General features: G+C 64.5%; 1 protein-coding gene across 3 annotated transcripts in view; it reads left to right on the forward strand.

The window, feature by feature from the left end:
• Positions 1–16,901, forward strand: part of RXRA (retinoid X receptor alpha) — a 99,225-nt gene that overhangs the window by 33,483 nt on the left and 48,841 nt on the right. For 2 of the 3 annotated variants that reach the window (XM_064579604.1, XM_064579605.1), the window contains exon 1: positions 9,037–9,249. The exons of the other annotated variant lie outside the window; for it this stretch is intronic. The gene's annotated coding sequence lies outside the window, so the exon portion shown is untranslated. Of the gene's footprint in view, positions 1–9,036; positions 9,250–16,901 lie in introns of those variants that run through there. 3 annotated transcript variants of the gene reach the window in all.

The following is a 16,901-nucleotide window of genomic DNA, read 5'->3' on the forward strand; positions in this document are numbered from 1 at the left end:
CCCTGACATAATTATCCAGTAGTAATGAGTTAGTCGCTGTGGTTGTCCCCCTTCCCCCTCCCCTGTCCCCCCGCTGGACACTTTCCTCTCCTGCCTTCACGTCTCCTTCCTCCTGCCTCTACCCTCTCTCCAGTGCTCCTGCCCGGGCGCCCGCCCTCCTCCCAGCCCCCCAGTCCCTCATCCCCCTCTCAGGGGACACAGAGCATGGCTTTGTCTGCCGGAGGTGCTGGGCTGCGGAGGGTGGGACCCCGGGGAGGTGGCTAATGCCCCTTTCCCCATCAGCGGGCCTGGATTGATTTTTCCTGAAGATTGACAAAGACCCCTCACTCACATTGCTAATAACACAGTCAAAAGCCTAGGAGTCATTTGTGGCCCGAGTCCCAGGAGAGGGCAGGGTCTCGGTGGCCCTGGGGTCCAGAACAAGCTAGGGTTGAGCCTAGGTTGTACCCCCACTCCCACTGGGGCTTGGAAGGTCCCGTGACAGCCTTCGCGCCCTGGCCCCAGCCCCAGGCTGCCCCCTGTCTGTTTCCCTCTTGGGCAGGGCAGCTGAGGCTCCTCGTCACCCCACCGAAGGGCAGGGGAAGGTTCTGGAGCCGCCGGGGTCCCAGGGCCGGCAAGGGGACAGGGAGCCAGGCAGGACAGTGGAGCAGTGATGTCCTCCCTGGGGCTGGTTTCCTCTCGGCCCCTCTCCGAGGAGGCCTTTCCCTAAGGCCCTGCTTTCTCTGTGTCTTGTCCCAGGGTCCTTGGGCTGGGCTGGGAGCTGCTGGTCACTGTGGGGAGCTGCTGGTCACTGCGGGGAGCTGCTGGTCACTGTGGGGAGCTGCTGGTCACTGCGGGGAGCTGCGGGGAGCTGCTGGTCACTGTGGGGAGCTGCTGGTTACTGCGGGGAGCTGCGGGTCACTGTGGGGAGCTGTGGTCTGCCCCAGCTGGGCCGCGGGGTCCTGGGACGGCGCCTGGCTGCCTCCTGAGCTGTGACACACTGCGCATTCTCTGGTCTCCAGGGCTAGGGGCTGAGCCGACAGGAAGCAGCTGTGCCGTCCCTGCTCCCGCCCCTGCTGATCACAGGATCGTGCCCCGTGGCCCTGCACCAGCCCCAGATGCCAGGGTGGCCCCTCCGAGCCCGCCTCCTTTTCTGAAGGACTCCTGGGTGCCTCTCCGGATGCTGCTGCCACTATGGCTCATGGCGGTGCCCAGGGCTGCCGGAGGTTCTCTAGCCACAGGTCTTGGGCAGGGAAGGAGGTGCTTCAGACCCTGGGCCTGCCTAGTGTGGGGCTAAGCCTGGGATCTGGGGCCGCTGAGGGAGGAGTGCTCGCCCGAATCTCCAGGGGGGATGGCCCCATCCAGGCCCTGGGGCCCTGTGAGTTTGGGCTGCCCCCAGCAGGTGGCCTGGGGCCTCCGCCTGTGCCAGAGGGTAGCCACGGGGCTGAAGCAGGGCACACATCAGGGGCGCTGGGCTCTCAGGAAGGCAGGTCCCCCCCAGACTGCTCTCTGTGGCAGGGAAGGCTGTGGAGAGGGGGTTCCTTCCCCGGTGGCTGTCAGAGCCCCAGCTGAGCCCTGTCTTCCTGGTCTGGGGTCCAGGAGCCCCCTCTGGGTGGTCTTGGAATCCAGGAAGCCTGGCAAGATTTCTGGGGTGCCTCCTTCCAGAGGAGCCCCCACTGTGCCGGGCTTGGGCCCACAGCTCCCTTTGGTAAGCACCTCCTCTCCCCGGCTCCGCTTGGATCTTATCTGATGGCGTAGAGTGGGCCTTTTGGTGTCAGACTTGACTTTCCCACGTGCCCTGCCATCTGACTTATCAAATTTATGTAGTAACCATTTTGCTGATTTGTTTATCAGCTAATGATTCTGGAACTTTCTCTGGGTCAGGCACCTAGTGCCAGTGCTGGAGGGGAACTTGGAGATCCTATTGAATGTTCTCATTTCACAGATGGGGAAACTGAGGCCTCCCTCCAGGCAGGTGACTAGTTCTCTGCTGTTCCCATCCCCTCCTCTGGACACTGCCCTGGGTCCCATGACCAGCTCGAGCTGAGGGCCTACGGTGTGCAGAGGCCCGTTTGAGGCCCTGCCCCACTGTCCTGTGCTTCCCACCCTGTCCTCCTCTCCCTGCCCCGTCCAGCCCCAGTCTGTCCGATGGGGGGGCGGGTGGGTGCAGGTGACACCTAGGGCGGAGGACATGGAGGTGTTGGGGCTCCTGGGGACTAAAGGCTTCCTCCGAGACTCCGCGTCCTCGGTGGTGGTACCATCAGTTATTGGTGACAAGCTTTGTCGAACTACAATGTGTGTTTTCTGACTGCCAGGCAAGCGCCTAATGGTTCTGATTAAAATCAGAGGGACTCTGGAGGTTCCTTGTTTAGGGACAGGCCTGTGGCTCTCAGGACTGCCCTCCATCTGCCTGAGTGACCAGGTGGTGGTGGAAGGTTCCAGAACAAGAGCTCAGAGCCTGGGTGCCTTGGGTGTCCTCCAGGTCTGACCTGGGTCAGAGATTCCCTTGTCAGTCTGCAGACGGGGGACAACAGTGTCTGTCCCCTGCAGTGAGCACCCTTGGGAGCCGGGATGTTCCCCCTGCCTTGCTGGGCTGGCGGCTCAGCTCCTATGGGGACAGCCCCTACGGTGTGGCCATTGAACTTGGCCCGGCGCCCCACTGGTGGGAGGAGCGCCAGCTGTGGCCCCCTCCCAGCCCTGAGCTCGCCCCCTGGCTTGCACCGCCTCTCCTGGTCTTCGTCCCACTTCCCCTGTCAGTTGGGTTGGGAGGGGACACGGCTCCGAAGGGTGAGCTGTGCTTGTCTGTGTTGTGGTGGCACTGCCCCCCCATGCCTTCAGTGGGTCCCCATCACTCCTGGGCTAACCCTGCGTCCCTCAGCCCCTGCCCAGCCTGGGGCCTCAGCGCAGGTGTAGGCGTCCCCCAGCCCAGCCCACCCCACAGGGTCTCTTGCTCCTCCTCATGTCTCGGGCAGAGGTCTCTGCCTGGGATGGGGACCTCTCCTGGACCCCTCGCCCAAGTTGGGGTCCCCACTGGATGCTCCTGCAGCCCCAGTGTTTCTCCCTTGTGCCCCAAGCTCCATGACTTGGGTGGCTTGTCCCTGCCTGACTGTGAGCCTGGAGAGGGTAGGAGCGGAGCTGGCCTTGTGGCCACCGTGTACCCGGCAGCCTCCACGGGGCACGCCGAGTGAATGCATGATGTATTCCGAGGTGGCCGAGCTGCCTCCGGAGCTTCCTGAGTGTCTACCCTGAGCCAGGTGCTGGGCTGGGCACGGACGCACCTGCAGCCAGTTCTTCGGAGCAGGAGAGACCGGGGGCCCCGCCGGAGTGAGACTCAGGGTCTGCACTGGAGCCGCGCCCACCACCGCTTTCCGTGTGTCCCTTGTCGGCTGTGGCCGAGCCAGGCTGGCGGGGCTCGCCTCACTTCACTGCATGCCTGAGCCCTCGCCCTGCCTCCCTCCCAGCCTACTCTCTTTCTGCTGGAACTCCGCTGGTGAAGCTGGCGCCCCTCCCTCCCACCCCTTCCCCTCCTGGGGGTGCTGGGTGCTCATTTCTGCAGTGCTCTGCCCGGGGACACAGACCCTCCTGGGGGTCACCGTGTCTGCTGATGGATGGACCCCGAGCGATGGCTACGGGCCTGTGGGCAGCGGGACCGCATTGCTCTCTGTCTCCACACATCCAGCCAGGGCAGGGCTGCTTTGGAGGCCCCTCCCCTGCAGAGCCCACGGGCTGCGCACCCACCCCTTCCCTGCCAGGAGGGAATGGGAGGAAGGCGTCCATTTAGAGGATCAACTAATTTCACACCTCACTGGTTTCCCATCTGAGCGTCCATCCCTGGTGGGCCTGCTTCTCACCCCTCACCCCTGCAGGGGCTCCCGTGTCTCTGTGGCTCTTTGCTGCTGTCTGGCTTCTAGGACTTGCCGGCAGCACTTCTGGGAGGGCCCCCGGTGGGTCACGTGGCCAGAGGGGACGTGGTGGTGAGGACGCCACCGGGAGCGCTGCGTCCGGGCCGTGCCAGGTACTCCGTGCACGTCTGCGCTCGGCCGGTAGAGTAGTGCGGCCCCAGCAAGGTCGGCGCTGCCCCTTTCTGACACCCAGAGCACCCCCACATCCAGGGCAGCGCCCCTCTCTGGTGCCAATGGCTGGGGGCAGGGGGCGGCTTTCGGGCAGGTGCGGCCCTGTGACTTGTGAGTGGACCTTGAGTCCTCTACTTTGTCATCTGCACTTGCTGTAGCAGCGTGGGGAAAAGCCTCCCTTAACTTTCCAGCTAGAAAAGCCCCAACTCATCCTGAGAGACAGTGGTTTTCTCCTCTTCCCATGCTCCTCCTCCCGCCTGCTCTTCTAGACTCTCCACGGTGGTGACGGGACTGATCTTGTTTTCCTTCTAAATCTCAGGCTGAATTAAGACATCTCATTGGGCTGAGCTTCTGAGGTCCACAGAGTCTTGTTGGTGAGGTCCAGGTGTTCAAGGACAGGGTGCAGAAGCCCTGGAATGGGCAGGGCAGAAGGTAGGGTGAGCGTCCGACGTGTGGGCACCGGGAGCCCCAGCTGATCTGCTAAGAGGCTCCAGGAAAGGCCTGGGGTTGGTGTCTTTGTTGACAGTAATGACGGCAGCGCCTTTTGGGTCCCTATATCATGGGTCCCAGCAGCCTAATGGGGCAGTTTACAGCTTAGAAGCTGAGCCCCGCCTGGCCTTGGCCTCTTCTGGACCCTCTGGACCCACCTTCTTGCTAGAGGTGACCTGAGCTGGGGTCTGCCGGGCAGGGGCAGGGATGTGGTGGCCGTAGGGTGCTCTGGGAGTTTGGGGAAGACCATCTGTGGGACCGTGCTTTGCCCAGTTCTGCCTGTGGTGACCTTGGAGCTGCCTGGGACCCAGCCGGGCCCCTGGTATTGGCCGGTCAGGGGAGAGGAGCTGGGTGTGTGGGCTCCGAGTGCCCGAGGCGGGGCTGGCCCCTTGGCCCTGGCTGGTGGTCCTGGCCTTTTGAACATTATAGATGCGGGTGTCCATCCCTTCCCCTCTGTGTACCCTGCCTCTTACAGAGGAGGAGACAGGCTGGAGAGGGCTGTGCCCTGTCCCTGTCACCCTGTGTGTGAGGGGGCCAGTCCTGCAGTGTCTGGGGACATTTCCTACGGTGAAGGCTGTGCAGGTTTGGGTGGGGAACGTAGCCGGGGTCAGGGTGCTGGTTGCGCACCAGGCCTCGGGAAAGCATCCATGTGTGCTGGCTCGCGGGGTCCTCTCAAGAGCCCCCTTTAAAGATGAAGAGATGGAGACTCAGGGCCACACCCCAGCAGCCCGCCAGCCCCTGGCCAAAGCCCCTCTGCCTGTCTTCTGTTTCCTTTGGGGGCGTTGGTACAGGTGGGTGAGCCAAGGAGGCATCTGGGCCCTGGGTGCACCCGGAGTGTGGCCCAACCCTCCCCTTGTGGACAGAATTTGGCAGGTATGCCTGCTCCTAAAAAAGCAGCTGCCCCACGTGTTCCCCCGTGAGACCTAAGTGTTCTTGGCTTATCCGTGGCTTTGCGTGCATGGGCCTCAGTGTGGACAGTGGGTTCTGGTGCAGTGTGCGGCCAGGCCCCCAGCCTTAGCCATTGCTAGCTGGCCGAGGCGGGGTGCCAGGCCCAGTGGCTTGTGCTGTGCGTGGACTGGGCCCTCCCTGTCCCTCAGTGGGCCAGTTGGGCCAGTTTTATGTCTGTCCTTGGTGGTTGCAAACCCTGGCCAGGGGTGGCCCCGAGAGGCCAGGCAGGCTCAAGGAGGGGCACTTGGCATGCTCCATAGAAGGAAGGGAAGATGTGTCGGGCAGAAAGCATCCCCGCCCCCGCCATTGTCCTGCCCAGCTCAGGCCCGATTTGGGAGAAGGGTCCCACGTGGGGTGGGGGACTTGGCCAGCGGTGGTGGTGCATACAGATGCCCAGCAATGAAGCTGGGCCCTCTGTGAGTTGGAGGGTCGGAGTCGGGGCCAGGCGAGTGATCTCTGGGAGCACTGTCTGCCTTGGCTGGAGCCTTAAGGGTTTTTGTCTGGAGCCTGCTTGCACCCCTTCCTCTCTGGAGGGGTCGGGCTTGACACCTCTTCAGCATCTCAGGCCAGCCCCCGAGAGCTTCAGCAGTAGCCTCGGGAGAGGTGTCTTGCTAGTCCCGGAGGGGAGGTTGAGGCTCGGAGATGCTGGGCCCCCCCCAGTGGAGGGGCCGTGGTCCTGGGGTGGGGGGTGTCTCGGGCATCGGTGCTGCCTGGGTGGTCTCCGACATGTGGGGAGGGGAGCGGCCTCTCCTCTCCCACTGCTCGGCTCGCCGCCCCTCCCGGGGCCATGAGCCTTGGCACAGGCTCAGGAATCCCACATTATCTCAGGCCGCTTCCAGCTTCCTCAGCAGGGCGCGGGGCTGCCCCCCTCCCGCACCGGCCACATCTGGAACCCATTACCTCGGGGTGTCGGCGGCAGAATAGCCGGCTGCGGCGGGCTCCCGGGGCCGTGGAAGCCGCACTCTCCCCGGCCCCAGCCGCGGCTGCTCCCTGCCCCGGCCCCCTCGGACAGGAGAGGCCAGGAGAGGCCGGCCTGGGGCCAGCGTGGCCGTGCAAGGGTGGGGAGAAGTGTCCCTCCCCAGTGGGCGTGGGCCGCCCCGTGAGGAGCCGGGTGGGGCCGGAGAATGTCTCTGTCTGGCCTGGTCTTCCAGCGTCCAGAAGCAGCACCTGGAAATTCCGTGTCGGGGTCTGAAGGGCCCGGAGGGACTGTCCCCAGCGTGTGGGGACCCGAGGGCCAGAGAGGTGGGTCCCTTGCCTGAGGCCGTGCAGTGCCCTGGGACCGAGGACTGACCCCCGCCTCCTAGATGCCGGCTCCTGCAGGGCCAAGGAGACTGTGCGCCTCAGAGGGGTGGCCAGGGCAGTGGTCTTGGGCCTCGGTGGGCAGGTGGCACGGAGTGGTCCAGGAGCCAGCCCCCTGGAGATGGGACGTGAACCCAGGCAGGCTCTCCTCCCTTGGCCAAGCTGTTAGGTCACGCGGGGAGCGTGTGGTGGGCTTCTCTCCCTGGGGCGTTTGCAGGGTGTCCTGGGCATTGAGTTTGCCCTGAATGCCACCTTCAGGCCTTCACTTGCCCAGCAGTGCAATGAGTGCGTGGGGCAGATGCGCCCGCCGAGGGGCACAGAGCCGTCCTTGGCACTCGCGCGGGTGGAGGGCGGCGAGGGGCCGGCCGTGCTGCCCTCCCCCTCACCAGGTGCACCAGAGGCCCCGCCCCGCCTTCCCTGGCAGCCACGCTGGTTCCGGGGCCCTGGCCCAGCCGGCCATTTTTGCTGACCCTGCAGGAGCTGCTAATTAAGCTAAAAGTTCCCAGAGCTCCCTGACATGGGTTGAGGGGATCAGCCTTGCTGGAGAGACTCAGCGATAAGACGCTCTGCCTGCTCCGTGTAATTGTTACTAAACAAACACTGCTCCGTTCGTTATGCAGCCATCTCTGCCCTCCTGGAGGGGCCGCCCTTTGCCCCAGGCCTGGGCTGCCCCGCCGACCCGGGAAGCCTGGCTGCTGCAGGATGGATCTGGGGCCTCCCTGGGCCTGGGGGTCCCTCCCACTGTCTGAGGGCTGCAGCCGGGGGCTTCCCCAGCCTGAGCCTGGGGGTCCTGGGCTTGAAGGAGCCCCAGGCCCTCATCCTGGGGAATAACAGCCTGCAGAAGAAAGTCGGCACGGGGACGGTTACATTAAAGCTCCATGTCTTCCGGGGCCCTGTCTGAGCTAGCCCGGGTCCCTGGATGGGCCTCCTCCCAGCGGAGGTACGGGGCCCTGCCTGCCCCCAGCTTGGGGTCCCTCAGTGCCCGGTGTCCCCACAGGATCAGCAGATGGCTGGTCAGGGCTGGACGGGGTGTGACCAGGCCTCCATGAGCAGCTGAGGCCCCTTCCAGAAGGGATAGCAGCTACCCTCGCTCTGGCTGTCCCCAGGCTCCGGTGAGGATGCCCCTGAGGGCCTGGGGTTTCCCTCCCAGGGCCAGACAGCCCCGGCCATGTGGGAGAGATGCTCCCTGTGGAGTGAAGAGGCCTGGGCAGCGGACGTTTCTGGAGAGCTGGCTGTCCTGCTCTGAGTGAGAGATCAGGTGTGCCGTTCTGTGGGTGGTGCACACGTGTGTGTGTTGAGTGTGAGGGCTGTCTGGGCCCCATCGTCCCTGAGAGCTCCCCACAACCCCAGCCCTGTCCTGGGCCTCCTTGCCCCCCAGGTGCTGCCCGGGTTCGGGAGTCCTAGGCCTGGTTCAGGGTTCCACCTGGGGTGGCTGGGTGACCTCAGGAAAGTCCCTTCCCCTCGTGGGCCAGGTGGACATCTGTCCCCCAGCTGCCCCACCGTCTCCTGCAGCCTCATGGTTCAGAGGCAGGAGGGGGCCAGGGGGGAGGCTGAGTCGGGAGGCCCCTCCTCCCAGCACCGGAAGCCTTGCCTTCGTCACCTGCACTCAGCCACACACATACACGTGTGCATGTAAATCGTGCCAGACCCCTGACAGGTGGATAAGCTGGGAGTCAGCTGTGTGCATGTGCCAGGCAGGGTCCTTTTCCCTCTCAAGTGTTGGAGCCTCCCTGGGCTGAAGATGTGGTGGGGTGCTGGGCACGTGGTGGGGGGCACCTCGTGGCTGGACTCCCTGCGACAGCCTGGGTCGGCCCTTGGTCTCCTGACGAGGGGACAGGAAGGAGGACCGCCTGTCCTCAGCAGGGGATGTCTTCAGGAGCCTCAGAGGGCCATGTGGGGTGACGGGTTTGGATGTCCTCACACCTGAGCTTGAACCCTGGCTTCACTGCCGCCTGACGGAGCCCGCTCTGTCCCCTGCAGGCTCCCCTGTGGCCGGCTGCTCCCACTGCCTGGAGCACTGGGCCCCCTGCGCCCTGGCCGGCTCCTCTTGCGCCCGGTTCTCCATGAGGCCTCTCTGGGCCCCCAGAACCACCCTGGGCCTCCCTGCCTCTCCACCCCTCCTCATTCCCTTCCTTATTTGCATATGGGTTCACCCTCTGTCTCCCCCAGTGGGCTCTCTGCCGTGTCCCCACATCTGGTGTGAGAAGGCAGGCCAGCCTGTGTCTGATGAAGGGCATGTGGTCACGCCTCCTTCGAAATTTAGTGTCTCTGTTGGTGTGGCCTGGCTGTGCGGAGCCTTTTGGGATTTCAGAGCACCAGTTGCAGTGTGATGGCCGAGTCCTCCTCCTCCGTCACCCCGAGCTGTCCCCAGCAGTCGGCTGGGCGTTGTGCTGGACTCCCGTGGGGGGGTGCCTGGACAGGAGGGTGGCCCCTGAGAGCCCGCGGTGTGGTAGAGCCCCAGGTGAGGCTGCGGGGTGGCTGGGGCCTGGGGGCCTGGAGCGCAGCAATGGAGCTCGGAGCACGGAGGGGTGGGCCCGGAGGGGCCCTGATGCCCCTGGGCCACACGTGCTAGGGGAGGTGGAGGCTGGGTGGCTGGCCGAGGGGGGCCATAGTCCCGGAGGGAGGCAGTGGCCAGTGCAGTGTGCCTCTGCTAGCTCATTTGGGATGACTCCCAAGGGCCTGGGGTGAGGCTGCGTCATGTGGACTGGGGGGTGCCCATGCTGGGAACCTTGGCCCCAGGAGCCGGGTGGGGGGTGGTTAGCGCTGGGGCTGCCGGGCGGGCTCTGGGGTCGGCACGTGGTAGGGCCCTGGACGGGTAGGCAGACAGTCCCTATTCCCAAGGATTTGCCTTTAACGTTGACCTGCCACCCGACCAGACCCCCACCCCAGCTGGAACTCTTCCTCACTGCTGGCCCCATGGAGGCAGTGGGGTGTGGGTCCGAGTGGGGTCCCAGCTGCCCTGCTCCTTCAGGTGAGGCCTTGGCTGAATCCCTTGTCCTCATGAGGCCTCCGTTTCCCCTTCTGTGGGGTGGGACTGCGCTGAGAGTGCAGTGGGACCCTGTTCCCGGAGCATGGGGTCCCCTCGAGCTGCCCTCGGCCCCGCTCTTGTTTTTGCTTCAAGTTGAACAAAGGCATGTTGGCCGCAGGCTGGCTCCGGGCTCTCCGGGCGGTGCGGTCGGGTGCGTGTGCACTCAGTTTGAGTGGCCGCCGTGTAAACGGTGGGGTGAGCACACGCCTCCAGGGTGCCCCAGGCCGCCAGGCTGCGGGCGAGGTCCACAGAGAATCTTGTCCCTGATTCATGGCCGTGGCGCACAGGCCTGGAGCAGAGCTGGGTGGCTGATTTTAGGCCCGGTACCCCCTGGCTCACTGGGCCCGCAGCCCAGCCCAGGGGTGTGGGTAACAGGTTTTGGGGGTGGCCTTTGCACCTTTGGAATGATCCGACCCCTGTCTCTGCGTGTCCCTGAGAACAGGGGACGTCACCCAAATTGGGGGACGGCAAGGGGAGCTGAGAGCGCTGTGTCCGAGGCCAGCGTTCCCCTGCTGCGTGGCATGGTGTGGCATGGCGTGGCGGGTGGGCGGGCCGACGGGAGGGCCGTGGCCCTTTCCCGGGTGCTGCAGCGTGTCGAAACCAGTCGCTGACGCGGCCAGCGGTGTTGAAATCCAAGTGCTCATGGGTTTCCCAACATCCTGCCAGCCCGTCATAGGACCCAGTGTTAGGAGCCGGGGTGCCAGGCCCAGCCTAGGCCTCCCTGTCTGGGTGCCCAGCTCCCCGCTTCCTCCCTGGGGAGATGAGGAGAGGTCACTCTCCCCCGACTGCTGTCCAGGCTGGCGGCGGTGGTCGTGGCATTAGGACAGGGTGACATGACCCTGGGCCCACGTAGTCCTTGTGACCTGCCCATCTTACGTAGATCACTAGGCTGTGGTGTAGGGGGGGGCAGGATTCGAACCCAGGGCTTGGAGTCTGTGCCGTCGCTGCCCTCAGGGCAAGAAGGAGCAGGGAGGGGAAAGGAGGAGCACAGGCAGGCCAGGGACACGGCGCCGTGAGCGTGTATCAGTCTGGTGGCAGATGGTGCAGCCAAGGGCCCAGCCCCTGCGCCCTCTGACGGATGCCCTGGCCGGGCGTGGGCCCCTTTCTGGGCTGACCCCCTGGCGAGGAGACCATGGGAAGTGGGGAACCTGAGGCAGCACCGGGGGGCGTTCCTCTCCCTTTGCCTGGAGCAGGGCCTGGTGCCTGGACCACCCTGCAAGAGGACAGACGGCCACCAAGGCTGCAGCCACCGATCTTCCACTGTGCTCTAGGCACCCGACCTCGGGTGGCGCGAGGAGTCTTCCTGTAACTCCTCGGGTTTGCGTCCTGATGCTTGGTGTTCAGAGGGGGAAGCAGGTCAGAGAGCCGACTGACCTGCTGGGGTCACATAGCCAGTGGGTGGCTGGACGGTGAAGGCCGCTGTCCCTGGGATTCTTCCGGGTCAGACTGGGGGGGACGTGGTATGGCAGGAGAGTGCGCTCTTGGGGGTGCATCCCAGCTCTGCTGTTCTGAACGGGGCCACCTTGCACAAGCAGGCCAGGATCCCCAAGGGAACTCTGCCAGCCTGGGCCTGGAGCTGGCTGAGAACGCTTCTGGTACCTGGTTCTGTGGGTGAAGGGGAGCAGGACAGGGGCCCACAGGACAGCGAGGCCCCCTGCTGCGGGGGCCGGGGTGGGGGGCTGGGCTTCTAGGAACCTGTGGTCAGGCTTCGCCCTGGCTGTGGCGTCTGCCTGTCGCTCGTCAGCAGGGGAGGGGCGCTGGAGACCGTCTCTAACGGAGGAGGAAGCAGGTACCCAGAAAGGATGAGGGGCCAGGCCTGGGCCACACAGCGAGGCAGCCGCCAAGCCAGGGCCGTGGAGAAGGGGGCATCGGGAGACCCGCGCTCTGGTGAGGTGGGAGTGTCCGTGGTCGGGGTGGGGAGGGTGCTGTGGGTTACTCCCGGGCTGGGCGTGACATAGCCGGAAGGCCCCCCGGGGGCTCTTGGTTATCGAGGACCTGCTGTGTGCCCGGGTGCCCCAGCTGCTGCGGGGCCCGGCACCGTGCTCAGCCCGCCCCACGTGCGTCCTCACGCAGCTGCGTCTGGAGGCTTCATCAGCCCATCTTCCAGAAGAGAACATCGGAGCCCGGAGAGGTGATACCGTCTCCTGTGGCCTTGGGCCACAAGAGGGCGGGGCTGGACTTGGTCCCTGGTCTCCCCGCCTCCTGCTGCCAGGGGTCCCCTGCATCTGTCTGCCGCCCTCCCTGCGGTGGTGGCGGGGGTGTCGGTCCCGTCCTCACAGAGTGCGGGGATCATTTTGGGGGGAAGGGGGGATGCAGCAGGAAGCTACTGTGTTGTATCTGGAGGAAGGTGAGTGGTGCCTCTTACAGGAAGCCCTCCCTGATGTCTGCTCCCAGACAGCCTGCCTTTCCTCCTGCTCTGCATCAGTGACTGACAGCTCCATGGGCTCCCGGAAAAGTCTGTCTCACTCTGGACAGCACGTCCCTGGGCAGGGCCCAGCCCTGTTGATCTGCCTGTTCCTAGCAGGGGGCCTGTGGAGGGGCAGTGTTCTCTTGGTGAGCGCTGTGACACATGAAGGGAGCTGAAGCCCTTCTGAGGACAGGGGCACTCAGGCCCAGCAGGGCTGAGTCAGGTGCCTGCGGCCCTGCCCGGCCTGGAGTCGGAGCTGGGGTCCTATGGCCAGGCATGCAGCCCGGGCCTGCTGGCCGTGGGCCACCTGCTACTCACCACCTGTGGGGACAGATGAGGGAAGGCCAGTGTCATTGTCCCTCGTCCACTTCCCCTGCCTCCTCCTGGCCACTTTCTTCATATGTGATGGCATCTCTGCTCAGAGAGGTGGTTTAACTGCTGGGCTTGCACAGCTTGTTGGTGCCTTGGGATCTCTTTAAAACTTGGTGCTCGCTCGGTTGGTTTTTAAGGACCACGGCGAATCCTGAGGTCTATCCCGGCTCATTCCTGCCTTTCCCACCTGCACCCTATCCATGTATTTAGTAAGTCTTTACGTGGGACCTCTGTATGCCAGGTCCTAGGCTAGGCTATCCAGGCCAGGCCCCAGGGATGCCTGACGAACCAGTTGGGGCTCCTACCTTCAGGAGCCCCCAGACTTTAGCAGCCTCAGAGAAGCCAGCTTGGGGCCCTCTCGGGGGTATGTGGTAGAAGAGGACCCTCCTCTGGCTGGGAGGATCAGGAGGGCATCCTGGAGGAGGTGTTTAAATTGGGTTGCAGTGAGCCAGGAGACACGTAGGGGAAGTTTCGGCCCACGGAACAGCCTGTCCAAGCCTAGAGGCCTGAGAGCTGGTGTGTTCCTGGAAATGACCTGGTTCCCAAGGCTGGGGGGGGAGTGGGCCAGCCCAGAGAACATGGGCAAGAGGAGGGTGGGAGGTGGCCGCTGTGGATGTGTTTGGCCCCAGGCACCACAGGAAACCTTCCTGCCTCCAGAATCGCCGTGGCCCCTGGGTGCTCACTTGGCTGGCATAGTCCGGGTCTGGGAGATGGGGGATCTTCTTGGAGGGAGACTGGGAGGGGGTCCCCTGGGGGGCTTTGGCCCTTTCTGGAGCTCTGGGGCGTGCTGGGGATGTTGGTTCTGGGCAGCTGGTGGAGGCTCCCACAGGCCCCGGCCTGGGTAAACCCTGGTTCATGTCCGGGTCAGCCCAGGGACCATTCGGGGGGACCGACGTTCCAGTTCGCCAAGTGGCCTCTCGTCGAGGTCAGGCCTCTCAGCTTATAGCCAAGCAGATGGGTGGATGGGTGGGGGTACTGGGCAGGGAGCTCCTGCCTGCCCCCCCTCCGCCGGGCTCCTTCCAGCTTACTTGGGGGCAAGGTTGGAGGGGCTCTGGGGGTGGGCGGAGTTTTGGAGAAAATCAAATCTGCATTGGTGTGGAGGGGGCTTTTTAGGTGGGGGAGTTTTTACAAGGGGCTGACAGGCAGATGCTGAGATTCTGTAACCCCCCCCCAAAAAACCCACCCCAAACCAACCACCCTGTAGCTCTGTATCAAAGCCAAAGAAAGTGAAAGCCAGCCGCCGTGTCCCACCCAACGCAGGTTGGTCCTCCTGTCATCTTGCTCTGGGGTGGCCTTTTTCTCGAGTGTGGATAGGTATCTCGCTGTTTACGTTTTAAACAAAAATGGAATACCGATTTTTGGTTTCTGTCAAAATCGGGATCTCCTGCAGGAAGGGACCTGCCCTCTTGGGGAGGAAGGAGGAGGCTTGGCCTTTTGGGACTGGCCAGGCCTTCTCATGGCCAGCGGAGGACGGGACCAGAGCACTCTGGGAGAGGACCCAGGACCCCAGGGGTCCTGTGCTGGTCAGTGCCCTCCTGCTACCCTGAGGACATTGCCCGGGGCCGGGGGGTGGGTGGTAGCGGCTGCTGGGCCCCCGCAGGGCTTGCGTGCGGGCGTGTGCTGTGCATGCTGGTGTCCGTCACTCCCCGGCCTGAGTGGTCTCCACCCCCTGTGGGGCGCAGGTTCCCTCCAGGGCCCCTGACGTCGGTGCCCCTGCTGCCCCGCTCTGCTGCCTCTCCTTCTGCGGCTGCCTCCTCCCCACTCCCCCCGTACCTTGTGCCCAGGCAGCCTTGGTCTTGCCAACTGGCCTGTTGGTGACCAGCTGTGTGGCCTTGGGCAGGTTGAACGGTGTGTGACGGAGCCTCACTTTCCCTGTCTGTAAAAAGACAGTGATGCTTGTAGAGTTTTTTTGAAAGGCCTCAACGAGATGCGTGTCCTGAATGCCCTGTGCTGGGTCCCATGCGTCGGGGCTATCAGCGGACCCTGGCAGCGCCCTTCCCCGGCTGGCATTTACAGTGGCCGTTGGGGCACCTGGCGGGGGCCTTCTGCCATCTGTAGATGCAGAGGCTTTGGGGAGGGACCTGCCGAGCTTCCTGCACCGGAGACCGGGGTTTGAGGAGGCAGGAAGCCACAGTGAGGGCCAAGGGCACTGGATTTTGGGAGCCCGCGGAAGGCTGCAGTGGGTGGGCGCAGGATGCACGCACTTCCCCGTGGCTGGCCGGGCTTGTGGGCTGGGCTGCGCTCACCTCCAGGCCGCGCCTGGTCTGTGTGTCCTGGCCCCACACCCTCTCTTCCTCCCAGTCACACTCTGCTGCCGTTCCTGACGGGCCAGCAGCAACCCCTGGAAGCCCTGAGACCCCTGGCTGGGGGGTGAGCCTAGTGAGGGGCCGGCACTGGGAGCAGGGAGCCTGGCCAGGCTTGCTTAGCATCTGGGACCTCGTGGGAGACAGAACTCCAGGCTTGTTGCTTCCGAGCTGTGGGGCTGGGGGAGCCTTCCCTCTGTTCCCGGGGCCCCTAGGCAGTGTGGGCGGTCACTGCTCTCGTCCAGTACCATGGGCTGGGCTGGGTACCCCCCAGTCACCCTGTGCCATCTCCTAGTGCAGGGGTGGTGGCCCAAGTTCCTGACCACCTGACCAAGGAGCCCTCTTGCTCCGGGGCTGTCCGTCCGGTGGGGGCGGGGCCAGCTGAGCAGGGTCCCCATTGTGCAGCCCCCTTGGCGGGAGGCCCCTACATGGAACTGCCCCATGCTTCGAGGCAGAATGGGCTGGCCATAAATGGTGTCTTCCGCTCGTGTGCAGCTCTGTGGACCTTGGTTCCGGGACCCCATGTGGCTCCATCAACCCCCTCACTTCTGTCTTGACGTCTGTCACTCTGTCTCTCTGGCTCTTCTTGGGCCTCATGTCAAGGGTCACTCGAGTGGCCTGGCCTTCTCGAAGCCTTGCCTGCGTAGTGCATGAGTGTTTTGGTGATGAAGCAGGCCCATGCCTGGTGAGGCCCACGGGGTGCTGGCCTGGTCACCCGGGGTCCAGGTGCCACCGCCTTCTCCAGCATGGGTGTCCGCGGGAGCGTGGGGTGGTGGGGAGCCTGCCCCCAAGGTCATCACCACGAGATGAAGCAGGGTCTCACATGGCCCGGTCTCCCCCTCTGTTGGATTTGGGGGAGCGGGCAGTGCCCTGTTCTGAGGATTCAGAGTTTCTGTTTGGGGCGCAGCTTTCTCCTTTCTGCTCCCGTATGGTGTGTTGTGTCGGTCACAGCCTCACATCTGGGGAGGCGACAGGGCACCGAGCACGGCCCCCGGGGGCCGGGCCGGTGTGTTGTGCTACTGCCTTTGGGCATCAGGGGCACACTCAGCTGGAAGCGAGCAGGGCCGGGCAGGGGGAGAGCCCCCCCAGGCAGATGGCACTGTCCTATCTCCTCAAGGTGGAGGAGGAAGAGGGAGCCTGCCCTTGGGGGCTCTGTGGCCCCGAGGGAAATGAGGATCCTTGCTGGTTTGTTTGCTCGGAGCCAGGCTCAGGGCGCCTTCCCTGTCCCCATGGAGCCGTCTTCTGGGAGTGCGGTAGATGCTCTGTCCGCCGCCCCTCCAGCTCCGGGCTGTGGTTCACCAAGTTCGGCGGACAGCTCCGTCACAGCCAGGGAGCGGGGGCCTCTGACCCCCAGGTGCTTGCCCTGCCCAGCTGCTCCGCGCAGAGTTGGGGTTTGCTGAGGGAGGTCGGTTCTCTGTACACGGAGGGCTCGGGGTCCCAGAGGTGCCCCAACCTGATCGTGTGTCCGTCTGGAGTTGCTGGAGGCCCTGCACACAGGCGACCCTCCTGGCGCCCAGCCCATGCAGTCCGTGTGAGCCCCTCAAGTGGAGCTCAGGGTGGGAGCCGGGTTGCCCTTGGCTGTGACTTTGCTTTGTTTCCTCGGGTCAGATTGTCCTACTCCATCCCGTGCCCAGAAGAGAGGCCTGCCTCTGTCTTTGGGCCGGACCGCGAGCCCCTCGCCTTCCCTCCCTGGGGGTGGGGGGGCGCTGTGCTGCCATCTCCTGCTGACACAGCTCCTGGGACCTGGGGCCAGACTCCTGGGCCCCTCCTACTTCATTGGCCCTACCCGCACACCTCTGCGGCGGAACTGGACGTCATTCTGTTCCCTGTCCTACCTGCTTGTCCTTGCAGTACCCTTTCCCAGACCTTTTCCTTCATTTCTCCTTCAGGCTCTGCCCCTGTTCACTTGCACTAAGGGAGGCCCCTTTCCTTCAACATCTCTGCCCACTTCCCGTGGGCTCCCCGAGGGCGAAGCCCTGGCCATCTCGGGGCACCTTCATGAC

This window comes from Mirounga angustirostris, unplaced genomic scaffold (assembly GCF_029215605.1).
Source record: "Mirounga angustirostris isolate CCGP_5_RB_7025 unplaced genomic scaffold, mMirAng1.0.hap1 SCAF_15, whole genome shotgun sequence".
NCBI classification, from domain to species: Eukaryota; Metazoa; Chordata; class Mammalia; order Carnivora; family Phocidae; genus Mirounga; species Mirounga angustirostris.